Raw genomic sequence first — 18,631 nt, 5'->3', positions numbered from 1 at the left:
ACTGAAGTCCTATCATAATAAAGAGAAATGGATGTAGAACTTTGTTTCATGAATCCTCATAATTTTGAAAGATAGGTGTGAGATTACCATTTTATCACTAGGTAAACTGTGGCTCAGAAAGGCCAAGTGTCATGTTGAAGGCCACCCAGCTTGTGATGTGATAGAATTAAAGTTTACACCAAATTTCCTTCTGAGTCCAGAAAGAAAGCTTTTCCTACTTATACACTCTGACCTTGATCATATTTGTTTTGCAAGTTCTAGAACTTCCTAGAATAACTCTACAAATGGGTGCATTTCTATTATTCTAACACCAGTATTCTAACCTGATATTCAATTTATAAAACTGAAGCTATGAAAAGCTGTGAGGCTTCTCCCAAGTCCCAGACTACAGACATCAGAGCCAAGAAACACAGGAGTCTGGCCCTGGGGCCCAGATCAGATAGTTGTTTTTTCCACCATTGCCTAGAAGTCATACTGTCAAGATTGTCGGCAACAAACTAGTGGAAAGGTCATGAGATTCAGGGAAACACAGGCTTTTCCCAAATGAGGTTCCTAAAAGATAAGAGTGGACTAGATACCATAATCCACGGATCTGCCAAAATTCTGCAAGATAGAATTCTGTAAGTTGGATTCTACAATATAGGGATACAGAAGAATGTTCCTGGTGCAATTTTCTGGAGAAAGGTCCTCAAAGAAGAGAGTCCCTCACATGAGGGTATGCGGGATCCCCATAGCAACAGGGGATGTTAAAGGCACACCAGAGACCGTGGGAAGAGGCACCATTTCTTCCATGATATATGGCTCATTGAGATGGTAGCCGTGAAAGAAAGGTTATGCACATGCTGCAGGAGGATCCAAAGGTACTGCTAGTAATGTCTCTGGACCATCCTTCACAGCTTTTCTCATTCTAATTCTCTGCAGTCTTGGAGCTCTAGGTTTGGGTCTTGGGTCTTCTAACTCATGTCCTGCCTCTAATCTTATCCCCTTTGGTCCTATCTTTAATAATAATAATAACAATAACAATAATAATAATAATTATTGTTGTTGTTGTTATTATTATTATTATTATTATTATTATTTGCAGTTCTGGGGACTGAACCCAAGGCCTTGAGCATACTAGGCAAGTACTCAACCACTGAGCCCTGATCAGGGGCTCCCCAGTACTTGCAGAACTCAGTCTAAATGAGTTTCCTTGGCCTTAAGGAGTCTCTGTGATCTGGCCCCTGTCTATCCATCCAGCTCTGTCCACCCCATCCTCACACTCTATCCCCCAGCCACATGCCTCTTTCCATTTTTTGAACGCGGGGTATTGGGTCAGGTTCCCTGAAAGCAGACTATGAAAGGCAGTTAAGTGTTGAATAACCTTTAGAGATGTATCTGTAAAGAGTTATCCTGTGGGGAGCTCTGGGGCTGGGGTGGCCCTTTATGGATATACAGGATTAAGGCAAGGGATCCAGGGCTTTGCATGCCCATATTAGCCAGCCATTGGCTGAAGGCTACAATCTGGAAGCAGGTATCCTTGGGTGAGGTGGTTCCTGTGGCTGAAGGCAATGCCCAGGGGAGACACACCTGCAGGCCAATAGCCACTGATCACCACAGCTGAGGGCAGGGTGAGTTGGCCCTGAAGAAGGATCTGGATCAGTCTATACAGGTTGAATACGGCTTATCCAAAATACTTGGGACCAGAAGCATTTCAGATTTGAGAATTTGGGGGATTTGGGTATATGTACAGTTTCCCTGTTGAACATCCCTAATTAAAAATCTTAACTCCAAATGCAGCAGGAATGGAAATTTCGAGTGTCATCCTGCAACCTGTACCTTTACCTCTCTGAATCTTTAACTGCATTCTTCCTTCTGTCTGGGATGCCCAGCTCTGAATTCTGAAAATGACCTTCCTAAATGACTGTTCCTATTTGTTCATTCTTCATTCACATAGTGCCCACGCTTATTGAGTGCTTACTACTATAGGCGCTACTCTATCTACTGCGGATTCGGCAGTGACATTGGCAAGGTCCTTACTGCCCCAGGGCTTATTGCTCCCTGGTTGGTACAGCCTTCTCTACCTTCCCCACTTGCATTAATTCCTTTTGCTTTTGAACATATTTTTTAAATCTCTTGTTTTATTGATTTTATAGATTGGTGGTCACCCAGAGAAACTGCAAGCTTTTTAAGAAACAGGGCTAAAGATTTATTCATCCTTCTTCAGTCCCTTGCACAGGGAAGAACAAACACTAGACAGATATTTTCAAAAGAAAGAAAGAAAAGCAGAAGCCATAGATGCAGTCTCTACCAGGTAGTACTTTTCCCGGAGCCTGCTCAAGCAGGAGACTCTCCTCTCTGTCCCCATTCTGGGTTCTCATTTCTCATCCTTCAGGTTCAGGACTACAGGGTGGAGACAGAAGAGAACAAGCAAGGGGAGCCACCAGATTGTCCCTTGTGAGGTGACAGGTGTGGGGGCTTCACAGTTCCTGAAATGAAGCTCGCAGGAGACTTGCCACTTTTGAATCATGGCAAGAGTTGAGGATGCTGGAAAGAGATTAAGGCTATTAAAATATTAACCACCCCAGAGGGAGAGGAAGCAACAGAGAGTGAGAGGGGGAGACGAGACGGGGGAGACGAGACACAGGAGAGACCATCTGAGAGAGTGAGAGAATAAGAAAAACTGCCAGACAGAAAGAAGAGCAAAGGAGAGGGAGAAACACATTTAGACATGCACAGGAAGACAAATAGGGGCAGAGGAACAGATGGACAGACAGGTGGGTGGGCAGACAGATGCACAGAGACACACATGTCGAGGACAGACACAGAGACTAAACCACAGGCAAATGGAGACAGAGAAGGCCCAGGAAAGGGTGCGGGGGAGGAGACAGGGGAGGGAACGAGAGAACAGAGGAGTTAGAAGTGGAGAAAGCATCCAGCTAAACAGAACCCAGGCATAAGGTAAGGAGGGGAGAGGGAGGGAGAGAAGCAGAAAGACTGAAAGTGCAAAGAAAGACACAGGGACAGAACCCACAGAGAGCCGCAGAGGCAGAGAGTGAGAGAGAAACAGAGGGAAGAGAAGAATAAGCAAAGGACGCCGGCTTCCTGTGGAACCCTGAGACAGCTCAGGAGGTGGTGAGGTTTCTGCCTAAACTGCATGTAAGCAGTGCCCCTTACAACACAAAGCCCCGACTCAGGGCTGTTTAGCCAGGGAAGTGACTGCCTGTGGGCAACGAAAAGTCTGAAGACAAGAGAGGAAAGGAACCAGGCTGCGCTGGATGCAGGCATTTTCTCACCGAGGGCTCACTCTACCATCCCAGCCAGGGTGTGGTGTTTGTTAGATCTTACAGCTGCCCTGATAGTGGAGGGAGAGAGAGAGCAGCTCTGGGGGCAGAGTCCAAGTGGACTGAGGGGTGTCGCATTGGTGCATCAGGGGACCTGGGAGAGATCCAGGCCTCACCGGGGGTCAACTCATCATGAAGGTCATCTTCACTATGTATGATTGCCTGAGCACCCGCCATGTGCCAAGAACCGTGCTCAGCTCCTTTGCTGGGCAGTTTCTTTTGATTTCCATAACAGCCCTTGGAGCTACACATTTCCCTTCCTATTGGGCAGCTAGGGAAAGCAGGTCTCAGGAGTGGCAAGGTCAGGCTTCTGGTCCTGAGCTTTCCTTATGCCCTTTCCTTAAGGGTCAGCAACTGTGTCTTGTGTGTTGGGAGGGTCAGAGTTCTCGTGATGGTGCATCCAGTAGGAATCTGAGTCCAGGTCCTTTTTGTCTAGAGGAGGAAGGAAGGGAAGGGCAGAGCCTGTGTCCTTTGTGTAACCCTGGTGCCTGACTCCTGCCTATGCATGTAACCCAGGGTAGCCCCAGTCCATGTTGGAATAAAAGGGGAAACACTGTGTATTCATTTACTAGAAGCTTTATCACAGGCACCACACACTAGGTGCTTTAAAACAACAGAAACTTATTCTCTTACAATTATGGACGCTAGAAGTCCAAACCCAAGGGAAGAGTCCCAGAGCTATCGAGTCAGCTGACCATGGACTGAACTTCTGAAACTGAACCAAAATAAACCTTTTGTCCTCTACACTGCCCTTGTCAGGCCTTTTGGTCACAGTGACAAAAAAAGCTGTGAGAGGAGCGGAAGACTTTGTGAGTGGGAGTAAGTGTCCTTATCAAAGAACTTGACAGAGGGAGTTTGTCCCTTTTGTCCTTCTGTCTTCTGCTGTGCGAGGACACAGTGTTCCCTTCCTTTGGAGGACGTGGTGCTCAAGGTACCATCTTGAAAGCAGAGATGACTGCTCACCGCACAATGAACCTACTGGTCCTCCCAGCCTCCAAAACAATGAGAAATAAATTTCTACTCATTATCAATTACTGAGCCTATTTTGTTATAGTAGCATAAAGAAACTAAGACAAACATCCTCCAAATTTAGGGCCGTAAAAACCTTGAAGCTGTTTTGGAGTTAGGACTTGAACCCAGGCATACTCAGTTCCAGAGGCCTCATTCTTTCCCCTCTGTGAAATTTCTCCTGGACTTCAGACTTCTCATTTATAAAATAGGAACGATATCTGTCTTGCTGCCAAGCCTGCAGATTATTTATTGCAAGAATACAATAACATGATACATAAAATGTGTTTTCCAAACTCTAAAACCCAATGCAATTTTATTCATTGTCCATTCATTCAATAAATATTTGATCCAGATACTGTGCTGAGCTGATTATTATTCTGTTTTTTTGGGGGGAGGGTCTCTCTACACCTGTTTCTGCACCTAAGTCCAAACTCTTTCTAAAATGTTTTCAGGCATCTCTAGCTCTGACATCCTAATTCTTTTTTTTTTTCCCTTCAAAATGAAGTCAGCCAGACCCCACCAGGCCAGGTGAGGCTGCCATCCTCTCATTACCTGAGTGGCCAAGTGCAAATGCATCACCTGGGTTCCAGTTGGCCTGAGCCTCATGCAGGGTGAGCACTAGGCAGGGCAGCTGGGAACAGATGCTGACATGGCCTGCAGCTAATAAACACCAGGAAAGGTCTGTGTCGCTCATAGAGAGGTGTGAATGGATGACTCAGAGCAGAGACAGTGGCAAGCCCCCCACAGATGCACACTAATCATTCTCTGGTAACAACTGGCAACTTTGTTTCCTGTGCTCCAAGGGAAGGAGAAAGGTGGAACAGACTCTTGGTAGAAATCAAATTTCCTCCCACACACTCTGCCTTGGGATGTACCCTTCACAGCACCCAACTGCATGACACACAGGGTACAACTGTGGATAAAAGGGCAGGTTTTCTGCAGTCAGATTGCCCTGGGGCAGAACCCCAGCTTCATTCACTGTGAGATTTAGGGGCAAGCCCCTTTAGACTCTGGCCTCCATATTCTCATCTGAAAAATAGGGATATTAATGCAGCAAGTGCCAGCAACTAGTAATCATTGCTACCATCTGAGTGTCCCTCAAAGTTGCAAAACAATGCCTAAAGACTGAAAGAAGCATTAAAAGAGAATAAAATCATGACATTTGCAGGTAAATGGGTAGAGTTGGAGAATATCATGCTAAGCGAAGCAAGCCAATCCCCCCAAACAAAGGCTGACCAAACTTCTGAAACTGAACCAAAATAAACTTTTCCTCCTTTACACAGTCCTTGTCATGCCTTTTGGTCACAGTGACAAAAAGCTGTGAGAGGAGCGGAAGACTTTGTGAGTGGGTATAAGTGTCCTTATCAAAGAACTTGACAGAGGGAGTTTGTCCCTTTTGTCCTTCTGCTGTGCGAGGACACAGTGTTCCCTTCCTTTAGAGGATGTGACTGTTCTCTCTGATAAGTGGATGCTGATCCATAATTGCGGGGGGATCGGGAGGGCATGGGAAAAATGGAGGAACTTTGATGGGGTAAAGGAGAGGGAGAGGGGGGAAAGAGCATGGGGGCAGGAAAGATGGTGGAATGAGACGGACATCGTTACCCTAGGTACCTGTAGGAACACACACATGTGAAACTCATAACGGGTAAATAATGTATAAAAATCATTAAGGCAATAACAACTACAGAAATGCCCACTGCACATTCGTATGTTAAGCAATGGTTTCAGCACCACATGTGTCAACCCACTTAGTCATCCCACAAACAATGGTGTAAATGACATGTTCACCCCCACTTAATAGGAAGAGAAACTGAGGCTGCATTTTGAGTATCAGACCATTCTGAGATCAGATGAAAATAACATGGGTGCAGTATTATTACAGTGCCCAGAACATGGTGGCTGTTTATAAAGATTTAGTCAATGAAAGACTTTAGGGGAGGGGAAAAGTGAGTGGGAAGGTAGATTTAGGCTTTTCTAAAATCAGAGCTATTCTGCAACGGTCACATGACCTTACCATTATCACTGCTGACCTCTTCAAGAATGCTAAGGATGGAGGGCCATTGCCTAGGAGGGAAGGCCACTACCTGGATGGTCATGGAGGGGAGTCATGCTTTCAGGGGAGGCATGTATACTATCACCAGATATGAGAGTTAATATCCACTGAGAATATCTATTGAGAATTTATAAGAACCCTTGACTTGACGTGGACTATCCCATTTAATTCTTGCCACAACTCTATGGGATCCTGTTATTGTCTCTATTATTGTTATTAATTTATTTTAAAAGTTGCAAGTCCTTACATGTAGGACCTACAGAGGTGAGAGGGCTGGCAGGGAGCCCTAGTGACAGAGTCAGGCTCACCCTGGCAGTGTCTAACCCTAGTTTCCTTGGTATCCTTCCTTCCTCTTTAAGATCCCTTCCCACCCTGAGGTTCTGGGGCTGGCGTTCCAGCTGACACTTTCTGGTCCCTTCCTCCAGCAATTATGAGTTGCTCTAATTTAGGTGGAGATGAGGACTGCTGTGCAGAGTGGTCTCATAGCTTCCTGTAAGCTGCTTGTGGCTTTGAGTAGCTTGCAACTTCCTGTATGCTGAGAGCCTTCCCTGTCATACCCCCCAGCACATGGGGCATGCCGAAGCTGTTCACTGAATAGGGACAGGGCTGGAGGAAGAGGCGGAGGGGAGCCATGAGGCCGATCAGCTGTGTGGTCTTGGGAACAAAGGGAAAATGATTGTGATGTCCAATGTCCATCTGTGAAATAGAGATGAGAGTATTCAACATGCAGGGTGGTGGGTCAAAATTCAATGAGTTAAAAGATATGAAAGCCCCTCATGCCCCCCAGGCTCCAATGGGACTCTCCATACAAGGCTGTCATGTTTTGGAAACGCATTTGTTCATTTACTAAATATTTGCTCAGCACTTACCATGTGGGTTGGAGGTCAGGTGTACAGAAAAGAGGAAAACAAGTAGGTTTTGTCTTCCTGGGGCTCCCAGACAATTGACAGAACAGAGCCACTCAGCAAGGGCCTGCCTCCATAGCAATATGCATATTCTGAATCTGAGCCTATGCCTATGTCTCTATCAGGGTCTAGGTGTCTGGGTCCATGTCTTTGCCGATGTCTGAATCTCAGTCTATAGTTACAAACTGTGATAGCTGCTCTAAAATACAGAGCACTGTGGCAGCATATGGCAGAGGAGCCAATCTTACTTAGGGAACTGGGGTTGGGCTGGGAGGAGCAGGTTTCCCTGGACAGCATCAAGCCTGAAGCCAAACCAGCTTGTGGCCTGTGAGGTCCTGCCACACCAGGGTTTCCCTAGAAGTACTGAATGATATGTCTCCCGCCTCCACCTTACACTGACCATGGTGTCCACTGGCCCTCCAAGGCCATCATTCCTCCTCTCCCTACTTTTCTGACTACTCAGTAATGAAATTCTCCTCCTCACCTCCCTCCCACCCTTTGCAAGTCCCATCAGTATTTTTAAAAAGAAATGGGGCGGGGGGCGGGGGAGGTTCAGTGACAAATGCTGAGGCTTGAAGATTATTTATTCATGAAATACCTACATGGAGCCACGGAGAGCTCCTCACAATTCTTATCTCACAGTGAAGCTCATTAAGATGGGACGCTCCCAAAGGTGGGAGGCTAGGTTCTCAGAAGAGGGTGCTCAGAAAGCTGGCTCTTTCCCTTGACTGGGAGTGTGTTCTGCTGCTCATGAGCCTGTGAGACCCTGGTGGGGGATGGCAGAGGACATTTCCCTGAGACAGGAGAGACCACCATTAGAGAGTAGATGAGACTGTCCCCACTAGCAGGGACAGCATCAGGGCCCAACTCTGGGACTCATATTCCACATTAGTACAATGATGAGGTGATCTCTAAGGGTCCTTCCAGCTCAAATTATCAATAACATAGTGTGGCTTTCCAAGAAGGCTGACAGTAGCTTTCAGTCTTTCAATCATCAGTTGTCAATTTCAAAGATACAAATGGAGAGAGACAGAGAGCGAGGGAGATGGAGTGAACCATTTATTCCCATAGTTTTGCACCTGAGGAAACCAAGGGATTTACATAATTAGTAGGGAAATCATAAATAAATTCAAGCATGTTACTATGAAGAAGCCCTGGTTCAAATCCAAGCCCTGCCATTCATTAGCTCAGAGAACCTTAACAGCTCATTCCTCTCTGAGCCTCAGTTTCCTAGTGCACAAATCATTGGTGATTGCCAGGTTTCTGTTCCCGCGACTAAAAGGCTCAGGGGTCACTCTAGTTAAACTGGGCTAACTGGGCTGCATGAAATAACCACACAAGAGACACAAATACCTTTTTCTTTGGGGTCGCTGTGACGGCTTCTCTGACCTTAAGGGTCCGCAGGAAGAGAGAGAGCGAGAGCACACGCTGACCCCTTTTATTGAGGAGAAGCTATTCAAATGAGGCAAGGGGTCAGGTTTCAGGGGGCTGAGTCTATCTTCATGATGTCCACTGTCAGCAGGTTGACTGACACCTGGGTAGGCCACACCCAAGGGCACGGTAAGAGGAGGGGACACACACAAGGCATTTCCATGGAAGATTCTATCCTAAACAGGGCAAGGGGTTATAATACAAAGGAACAGGTGAGCATAGCTTCACCCATGGGGCTGTAGCAAGACCCACCCATTTCTATGACTAAGCGCCTCAGCACCCAGCTGGGGAGTGTAACTCAGTCACCCGTAAGGTTGGCCTCCCACAGGTGATAATACCTAATCTTAGGTAATCATAAGGATTACAGAAATAATAAGAGTTACATGAAGGTAGGAGATTTGCCCTACCTCATGCTTGCTGCAATCCAAAGTCTAAAGCGGTGTTTAGAACAATCACCAGATTTTTATTGGACAATGAATGAATGAATGAATGAACAAATGAGTGAATGAACAATAAAGTCTGAGAAACACTCCAAAGCACAAAGCCCCAAACAAAAACAGTATGCTGGCTCTTACTATTGTAGTGATGTTATCAAGGGCAGGCTTTTCATCAGTCCTGAAAATTGCTAAAACCCAAAGAAAGGAGCTCTTATGTGGTACCCAGGACTCTCTTGTCAATCTGTTGAAGCCTGAGGAACACATCTTAGAATTCTGCTTTTATATGCATAAAATCCAATGCAAAAGCACTATGGAAGAAATCATTCATTGGAATCTTTTTAAAAAGCTACTTGTAATATAATAATATGTATATGCTTCTTTATTGGTATTAAATAAAAAGATCTAGTAGCAGATATAATAATAACAAATTCAAAGTAGTGATGAGAACAAACTATATTTTAAGACATCTTCAACAAATTAAATATGATCAAACTACATGTAATTTCTATTGGCGACAAAGTCACAGGAGCTGTTAACACAGCCATGTTTGTTGCTTGTGTCTGGAAGAAATGGTAAATTTCAATGGTAGCCTGGTCAAAGCAAAGGTGTACTACCTTCTCCTGTAATTTTATGGACCCCCAGCATGCACTCCAGGTACAGAGCTCCTGTGTAGACAGACACTTTGCTAGAAAAAGTTCTTCTCTGAATATGGGTCACTTTGTGAATATAGTCAGCAAATTGGGTCCAGATAGAAAGAGACAGGAAATTAAAATACAGCTATGATCACATCAAAATGATTGCCTCTTAGAGGGGCACATGTGGTGTGGTGAAAGGAGAACAGACTTTGGCTTCAGAAAAATAAAATTAAAGTCCTTATAGGTTTGCCTTTGCATGAGTGACCTCTCCTTTGTGACCTTCCGTTTCCTCATCTCTAAGCAGTCATTGTGATGCTTCCTTGAGGGTGACTGGAGAACTGCACCTTGTGCAAACAAGCACACCCCTGTCCCTCTCCACCTCCCCTTCTGCTCTTTCTGGATAAAAGCAGGTGTTTTTTTTCTTTTGAAGCCCACCATATTTAGTGCTGCTGTGCATGACAAGGTGGGGGTACATTTTTAATTTCTCAAACACCTACTGGGTACCAGACTTTCTGCTAGATGCCCAGGGCTCAGAAGTGCTGAGAAAGGCCCCTGGCCTCAGAAAAGACCCAGGAGAAGGCAGAGACAGCAGGTAAAGACTTAGGACAGATGCATGAAGATAGGTCAGGAGATTCCCTATGAGGAAGCCATGACCCTCCTATTGGGGTCTGAGAAGGCTTCCCAGAGGAGGAAGTGATATACGGATCTCAAGGGAAGATGGGAACAATGATGATGAGCAAAGGGGAAGGAAGGAGAGGAGGGGTGCTGGAAAACAGCACAGACAGACAGAATGAGGAGCAGAGGGAGAAGGCGACGGGCTGCAGAAACAGGCAGTGAGCCCATTGGGTGTGGCATGGGCAGAAGAGAAGGCTCTGTTGTGTGTGTTTTATGGATGTTTTCTAGTTCAATCTGCAAGTTAGGTCTTGTTACCCTATTTTACAGATGAGAGAACTGAGGCTAAGGGATGCAAAGCCTGTAGTCCTCTATGGAGGACCTGGAGGGATGGTTCCAATTACCTAGAGTGTAGGAAGATGCCTGCTTCCTGGGAGTCAGGGGCTGGCAAGTTTCCAAAGAAATATTTTAGAGGCAAGACCTCTGAGCCGCAGCTCAGTGGAGCCTTAACAGGAATCCAACAGAATCTGGCTCTAAAGTCCACATTCTCCTCTAGAATATCACTTGTAGAATACCACGCTCTGAAATTCCATCCAGTGTCATATTTGGGAACTGAAAGATTTGAATTAAAAGCTAAGGACCTTGGCAATAGGAAGAGTGCTGTTTACCCCCACAAATGCAGCCAGTGCCCCCCTTTTCCTTGCCTTGCATATTCCATTTCCTCCTCTGGGTCTCTAGGGAAACCTGGGTGAGAGTGAGCATTAAGGTAAGGTGTGATGATTATAGTGACTCTAGACTGGTCTCCAGAGAGCTGTCACTCAGCAGCCAGTCTGTGTTGGGCTCTCCTACCTGCCTCACCTGCATGTTGCCAGGGACCTCTGCTGCTGGCTTCTGTCCAGGCCAGCCTGGCCTCTGTCAGTTGAGGACACATAAGTCAGCTCCTGCCTCCTTCCCAAGGAACTACCCAGTGGCCTACAGTGAATCCTAGAACCCAAGACTTGCTGGCTATTGCTGAGCCTGGGGGAGACATTTCTGAAAAGTTCTGGGTGGCTGGAACAGGGGGGATGAGCAGCCACTAAGCTTTCCAACTCCATGAGCTTCTCCTTAGCCAGTACCTCTAAGATTTACTCTGCTGACAAAACCCCACTGTCTTGGAACACCTATCTCCTCTTTCATCCATCCAAGCCTAATTAAATTCATCACATTCTCCAAGTCTCACTAAATCTTAAGTATTTTTCATTATTGCTGATCATGGAACGATTCCCAAGATACTGAATTCCCCACCTGCATTGTCTCATGTAGTATTCACAGCAACCTTGTAAGGAAACCACATGGAACTCTGCTACAAGTATGCAAAAATGAGACCTGTGGAGGCGAAGAGATTCGCTTCAGGTCACACAGCTCATCAAGATCCAAACCCAGCTCCATCTGAACTCAAAGCTGGGGGATTTCTAACTTCCATGCCGTCTGAGTATCAATTTCAATGTATTTAATGATGTAAAGTGTTCACAGCTGAACTCCATTGTAAGCAAGTGGAGAGGGAGAGGGTAAGTGTTGGAGCAAAGAAGGAAAGAGGAAGAAAAGGAAATGTAAAGAAGAGAGAAATGGGGAAGGAGAGCCAGGTTTACATCGTATTTCTCTCACTAGACTCTCAGTATCTAAAGGCAGAATCTCTGTACCTCAAGGGTTTCGCACAATAACACTTACTAGGTGGTCATCCAATAATTCCAGAATGTTTATATGAATGGACAAATACATAAATAAATAATAAAAGCTCTTACTGAGGAACTAATGAAAGAAGGAAAAGCCCTGGCCCAAAACTTCCAGGTAAATTGGCCTTTAAAGGAATGAAGGTTTCAAGAGCTTCAGGCCATGTACCCTTGATGCCTCCCTTGGGGGAATGACAGTATCACAGTCTGAGATGAAAAGATAGACGTGAAGATAGATGTGGTGCAGTTATGCACTGTGGATGAGTTCTGGAGATGTGCTGTACAAAATAGTGCCTCTTGTTAATCATAGTGGATTGTGCACTTAAAAATTTATTTAGAGGATAGATGTCATGTTAAGTGTCCTTATGACAAAAAATAAAACAAAAAAGAAAAAAACAAGAGGACACCAAGAACTCTGGAGGTGATGGATCTGCCCATTGATGGTGCCATGGGTGTTCAAGGAAAAATGCAGCAAAGATCCAGAAACCCAGACGGCTGAAGTCCCACAGGAAATGTGTACTAACAGAGGTGGCCGTGGAGGGGCTTTGGACAATCCTTTGCAATTCCCAAATGCTTCGTGGCTGACCTGGATGAGAGCAGAACAGAAGAAATCGCCCTGGGTTGAGTCTGGACACTTGGATTCCAAATCGTTCTGGCCACTAGTTCATGGTGATTCTGAGCAAGCCCCTTCATTCTCTGTGCCTTGGTTTCTTCATGTGTGAAAAAAAAGCGGGACTTAACACTCCCTCAGATTGCTTTCAAAGGGAGCTGCTTCAAATACCACTGTATCTCCCTGAGGTAGGAGGGTCAGGAGTCTATGTCACCCAGTAGCCTTAGTTCTGGTAGAGCCTGGAGGAAGTGTTCCAATCCCCTAGGCCGTAGAAAAATGCCTGCTTCCTCCAGCCAGGAACTGGAAGATTTCCAAAGAGGTGTCCTGGAGGTGAGGCCTCCTTGTGGAAGCTGAGGCAGGCCCGTCTTGCCGGCACTCGCTCTTGATTCAGGCTGTGTGGCTGCACACCTGTGTGGCTGCAGCCACCTTTGCATGGTGTTGACAGGGTATTTGTGGAGCACCTGCTACACATGAGGCATGGTTCTAGGTCTGTACAGGTATGTAGGGATGTCCTTTATCCTCAAAGAGCTGCAGACACCAAAATTAACTAATGGTGGGCCTGTTGTTGATGGACTGCCAAATTAGCACCAGCAAGGACCCTGCTCACTATTTTAACTCTCCCTCCATGAGTGCAGAACTGAATCATCTGTAAAGGGATGTCACACACATTATTTTTTAAAGTTGTCAGCATTGTCCCTGGTTCTGCTGTTTCCATTTGACAGATGAAGAAATGAAGACCCTACGGTAAGAATGGATGGCTTAAAATCAGACCCAGGATTTCTTGGGCAGTGTACATAGCCTGCAGAGAGTCTTGAGAAAAGAGGTCTAAAATGTGTCTGAGGGACAGATATAACAAGAGCAGTAGCAGAAGAGGCTACCCAGAGAGCAGAGAAGATGTAGGCCCTACCCTTGCAAAGGGAGAGTAACAGAGATACAAGGAACTGTGGAGAATGTACTCAGTCCCACGAGTGTGCAGGGAGAAGATGAAATTTCAAGTGTTGCTAGAACAAAGGAAAGACAGGTGGAAAGAGAATAGCACTGAGGATTCCATGAGGGGAATCAGAGTTGGCTCTTGTGAGAGCCATTTGGTCTCTGACCCCAGCCTTCCTTATTTGTCAAATGGAGATTATTGCACCTACCTTGCCGGACAGATATGGAAACAAAATGAGACACCACATGCATTGCCAGGCACAGAGCAAAGTCTGACCAGTGTGAATTCCCTTCCACTGTGCTTCACAGTCCATACCTGTGTGGCTGCAGCAACCTTTGCATGGTGTTGACCGGTTAGAAGGAAGCTCAATTTCCCAAGAAACTCTAGCTTATGCAGAACACAAAGTGCCTATGCCTGCCTACAACAAATTACTTTATATAACAGAAATCACAGGCATGGAAGGGCTGTGTCTGGCCCATCAGCTACTTGCAAAGAAATTTAGTAGAGGATTGTGAGTTATGGTAATTAAACCCTAGTTGGTTAATTCATTTGCTGAATAAATACTATCGCTATGTTGAAGCATCAGGGTTATCCACACAATTTAATGACTTTTTACATGGTGAAAAATCCCCTTTAATTGCTCACTGGTCATCAATGATTATAAGACTGTTAGGCATTCAATGCCTTAAATGATGAGTACACATTTCTTTTGGAATAATGAAGTAATTATCCAATTATCCACCCACCCGTCCATCCATCCATCCATCCATCTATCCATCCATCCATCATTAAGCACCTACTGTGTTTTGCCCATATTATGAGCTATCAGGGATACAGATAAGAATAAGCTATGCCTCTGTGCCCAGTGAATCCAACAATCTTCCAAAGTAGAGATTACTTTGGCAGAAAGACTATGAGAAATGTCTATGGGAGCTCAGAAAGAGGAGGAAGCATGGATTGAGAAATAATTCAATATCTTTATACATTTTAAATTTTAAATTGCATGCAAAAACAGTCTTATTCAAAGTAAATAAAGAATTCCATTATTTTGGAAGAATCAGCAGCAATGGCCCTGAGGGAGGAAGGAGAAAAAAGAAATGGAGGAAGAAGAGGAAGAGGAGGAGAGGTACAGAGGATCCTGGGCTGAAAACAGTCATTATATTTGAGTTAGCACCCTAAGCAACAAGGCAAAAGGCAAGCAAGACTGGATTGCAAAGAAAATGGGGTTGAGGAAAGGAAAACCTGGGGTTAAACTAATCTCCAAAAGTCTGCCTGTGTCTTAATTTGCAGCGATTTGACAAGAAAGTATTCGTTTTCAACAATCAGGTAGGCAAATAGTTTTGTCAAATGATAATTCTTAGTGCTGGCAGGGGTGCAGTAAGATGCTAGCTTCCTATTCCACTGGTGGGAATATAACTTGCCAAAATTTATGGGAAGCAATCTTGCAAAATGTATCAAGGCTCCTGAAGTGTTCTTACATTTTGACCAAGTGATTATGGTAATAAATTATAAGGGGAAAAATAAGCAATGCAGGTGAAGATGCACCTACCAAGGTGTTTATCAGAGCATTGCCTAAGATGGGGTTAAAAGTAGAAATGGTCTAAATGTCCAACAGTGAGAAGACAGCTATAGACATTATGATTCATTCAAATAAATGCTGTGTAAAAAAAAATAAGTCATAATTTCCAAGTATAGCTAATTATGTATAAAAGGTTTATGTTATTAGACTTTTTAAAGGCAAGAAAAAAATGCATGGACCCGAACACACTCTCAATATTTTTTTAAGAGAGACTTTAAGAGGGAGATGGCATTTAACTGGGGTTGTTATGTGGAGACGGGAGTGAGGCCACAGTGAACAGCCCTTATTTAATTTATATAATATCTATGTCTCCTTTATCTGGGGATGGCACCCATTTGGCTTTGTGGAATTGCATATCCTTCCTCCCATGCACACATACACATTGAATACTGCTGTATTGATTTATCAGTTAGGGTGTCTTATCTTCCTCTGCCTTACAGGTGAGCAAATGATCTGATGACTAGTTCAATCAGATGTTTTGAATCTATGTCCTCAACCTTCACAGTGACTACAAGGTTGAGAATGCAGAAATCAATTGTTCTTGAACTCTCTGTATTCTTCTACCCTGTAGAAGATATTCAGGGCACCTCTTCCAGGTAAGTCTACTTTGGTGTGCTGACTCTAGTCACAGGCCAGGTATCAGAGGGTTTTAGGCAAGGCGACAGTATAAATAGGACCATGTCTCCAAACTGTTAAGAAAATACTTTGGAGCATCAGGGTTTGAAACAGCAAGTTCTGAATTTTGTTGGCAGAAGAGTCAGGCAAAGGTCCTGGGTTTTCTGGAGCAGTGTTGAGAGAGGATCCTGAAGTTCAGGGGGGTCAGACCAGGAGGGATGCCTGTTATGGGCCACCTGAGAGAGACCAGCAGAGGGCAGAAGCCATGGAGACAGGGACCCGTCATCTTGCCTTTGTCTCCACCCCAGAGACATGGAGAAAGGATTAGGAGAGAGTAATAAGCAGCAAGCTCTGGAGGTCAATGTTAATGGAGTCACTAGATGAACACCATCTCTCAGCCAGATAGGCAGGCTTTATCTGGAAGCCTTTGTCACTTACAAAATCAGGAACTGTGCTGCCTGGATGTGTGGAGGACATGAGAAAAGCGGTGGCCTTGGACTCTAGATGTGGGTTTAAGTCCCTGCTCTGCTGCTCCGTGGAAGTTTGGAGAGCCACTTCACGTGCTAGTTTGCTCGGGCTGCAATAACAGTGCCACAGAGAAAGCAGCTTAATCTTGGCTGTGACAAGCCAAGATCCAGGTGTCAGCAGGGTGGGTTTGTGTCAGAGGCCTCCCTCTGAGGCCTGTGGGTGGTCCCTGTCCGTCTATCATTCCTCTGTGTGTTAATCTTCCCTTTTCAAAAGAATCCTGTCCATGCAGCGACTCTCCTGGCTGTTTTGCCAGCTGTCCTTGGGGTCCCCTGGCTTGTAGACATGTCCCTCTGATCTTTGCCCTTCACTGTCATATTGTCCTGCCTGTTTGCCTGTCTCCAAATTTCCCTCTTTTATAAGGATACAAATCATGTTAGATCAGGCCCTACTCCAATTAGGATGTGTACTTTTTACTATTAGGATGTGTACTTTCAGGTAGTAAAAGAAGTCCTAGCCTCAGACCTACTGTCAGAGAGATCCATTAGTACTGGGAAAGATGCAATTATCTGCCCTAGGGCTGTCTACAGGTCTTATTCTAGACAAGGCTAAGCTTGGTGGTTGGAAAAGAAAGTGTAGGGAAGAAAGCAGAGGAGACAGTGTTGGTGTATGAAGTATTTCAGATACGCATTGGACCATCAACTTGGGAGAACTGACCTCTCCTGCAATTTTTGTGGGGAAAGGATTTGGCATTGCAAGAATAGGAAAAAAAAAATTAAAAGACATTAACTGAACATCTATTAGGTGAATAGATAAACCCAATCTATTGCTTTGGTGTAAGAGCATCCTGACTGTCATTGTGTTTACATTCTAGTGGGTACAAATAGGCATCAAACAAATGAACAAGAATTGAAGAGTTAGGAAGCTTAAGTGTTCACTAGTTGCTATGGTAGCAGGGTGGGGAGGGGGCTCAGGAGAGCTGCAGTGGGGTGGGCTGATTTAATAAGGTGGTCTGGGAGGGGCTCCTTGATAAGATCATCAAGGTGTAGGGTCATGGAGATAATCAAATGGGATAATGAACATGGAGTGATTAGCACAGCATTTGACATAGAGCAAGTGCTCAGTAAATTGCTGCTGTTGATGTTGTTATTGTTAATTATGCTCTAAATTCTTTACTTGAATATGAGGACACTATGCCTAATTCATAAGGTTGCTGAATAGATTAAATCTGGAAAAGCACATAAATAAACTGACATGACAAATTCAATGATTATCAAGTGTCAGGTAGGCACTCTACTTTGGATGACGGAGAAAGACCCCTGAGAAGATGGCTTTGGGCAGAGGCAAGGAGGAAGTTCTAGAAAAAACAAGGCCGGGGAAAGCAAGTTATAAGCAGAAGGAAAAATAGGTGCAAAGGCCCAGAAGCAGGACTGGGTTCTACCCGTCAATCTAGGGTCTTGGAGGTGACAGTATGGACTCTGGGCTATAGGTATAAAGCAAAGGCATTGACTGAGGGTTTTGCAAAAGGAGTGAAATAATCTGGTTTACATTATGAAGGCTAATTCTGAACACTATGTGTAGGTGACATATGTCAACTCCTTATGTGAAAAATGTAACTATTTATCCTTGACATAGCACGAGGTCAGCAGTAACATATATAAACTGTCAGACCCTCATTTTAAAATAAATGTATTCATCAAATGCCCTCTGTGTGTAGGCATGTCAGACATAGTAGTGCAGACAGAGGCTTTTGTGACATATTGTCCTTGGGGACCTTCAAATGGTCTTATTGGCACAGGGTAGATGCTCAATAAATTGTTCTCATTTGATATATTATGATATTATATTATTCATATTTTGTCTCTTGCCCTCAAAGTAACATATTATAACCCACCAGAGTCTCGTTCCAGAGGAAGAGAAGGCGGCCACAGAAAAACAAACAGGAGCAGATAATGCAAGAAGGAGCAGGAAGAAGCCATTTCTCTTCTCTCTCTCTCTGAATATGACTACTCCCCCCCCCCGCCCCCTCCTATTTGGTGAACCCAGTTCAATTATTACCTCCTCTTTGAAGCCAGAAGCCCTCCCTTCACCCACCCTCTCAGGCTGAACTGTCACCAGCCGGACCACCTCCTTGGTTCCCTGATCCGCCTGGGCCGGGGCACATCCTACGACACAGGAGTATGCTGTCTGCTGACAACATCCATTCTTCTCATTTATTTGTGCATCCTCAGGGATCAGTACAGGGTCTGACATGTAGCTGGTGTAATAAATATTTGGGGAAGAAGGAAAGGAAGACAGGAAGAGAGGGAGGTAGG

General features: G+C 44.9%; 1 protein-coding gene across 4 annotated transcripts in view; it reads right to left on the bottom strand.

Annotated features, from left to right (window-relative positions):
- Positions 1–18,631, bottom strand: part of Astn2 (astrotactin 2) — a 698,452-nt gene that overhangs the window by 203,542 nt on the left and 476,279 nt on the right. The gene's annotated exons all lie outside the window — the stretch shown is intronic.

This window comes from Marmota marmota, unplaced genomic scaffold (assembly GCF_001458135.2).
Source record: "Marmota marmota marmota unplaced genomic scaffold, marMar, whole genome shotgun sequence".
Classification (NCBI taxonomy): Eukaryota; Metazoa; Chordata; class Mammalia; order Rodentia; family Sciuridae; genus Marmota; species Marmota marmota.
The sequence above is the reverse complement of the archived record's forward strand: the minus strand, read 5'-3'. Positions and strand labels throughout refer to the sequence as shown.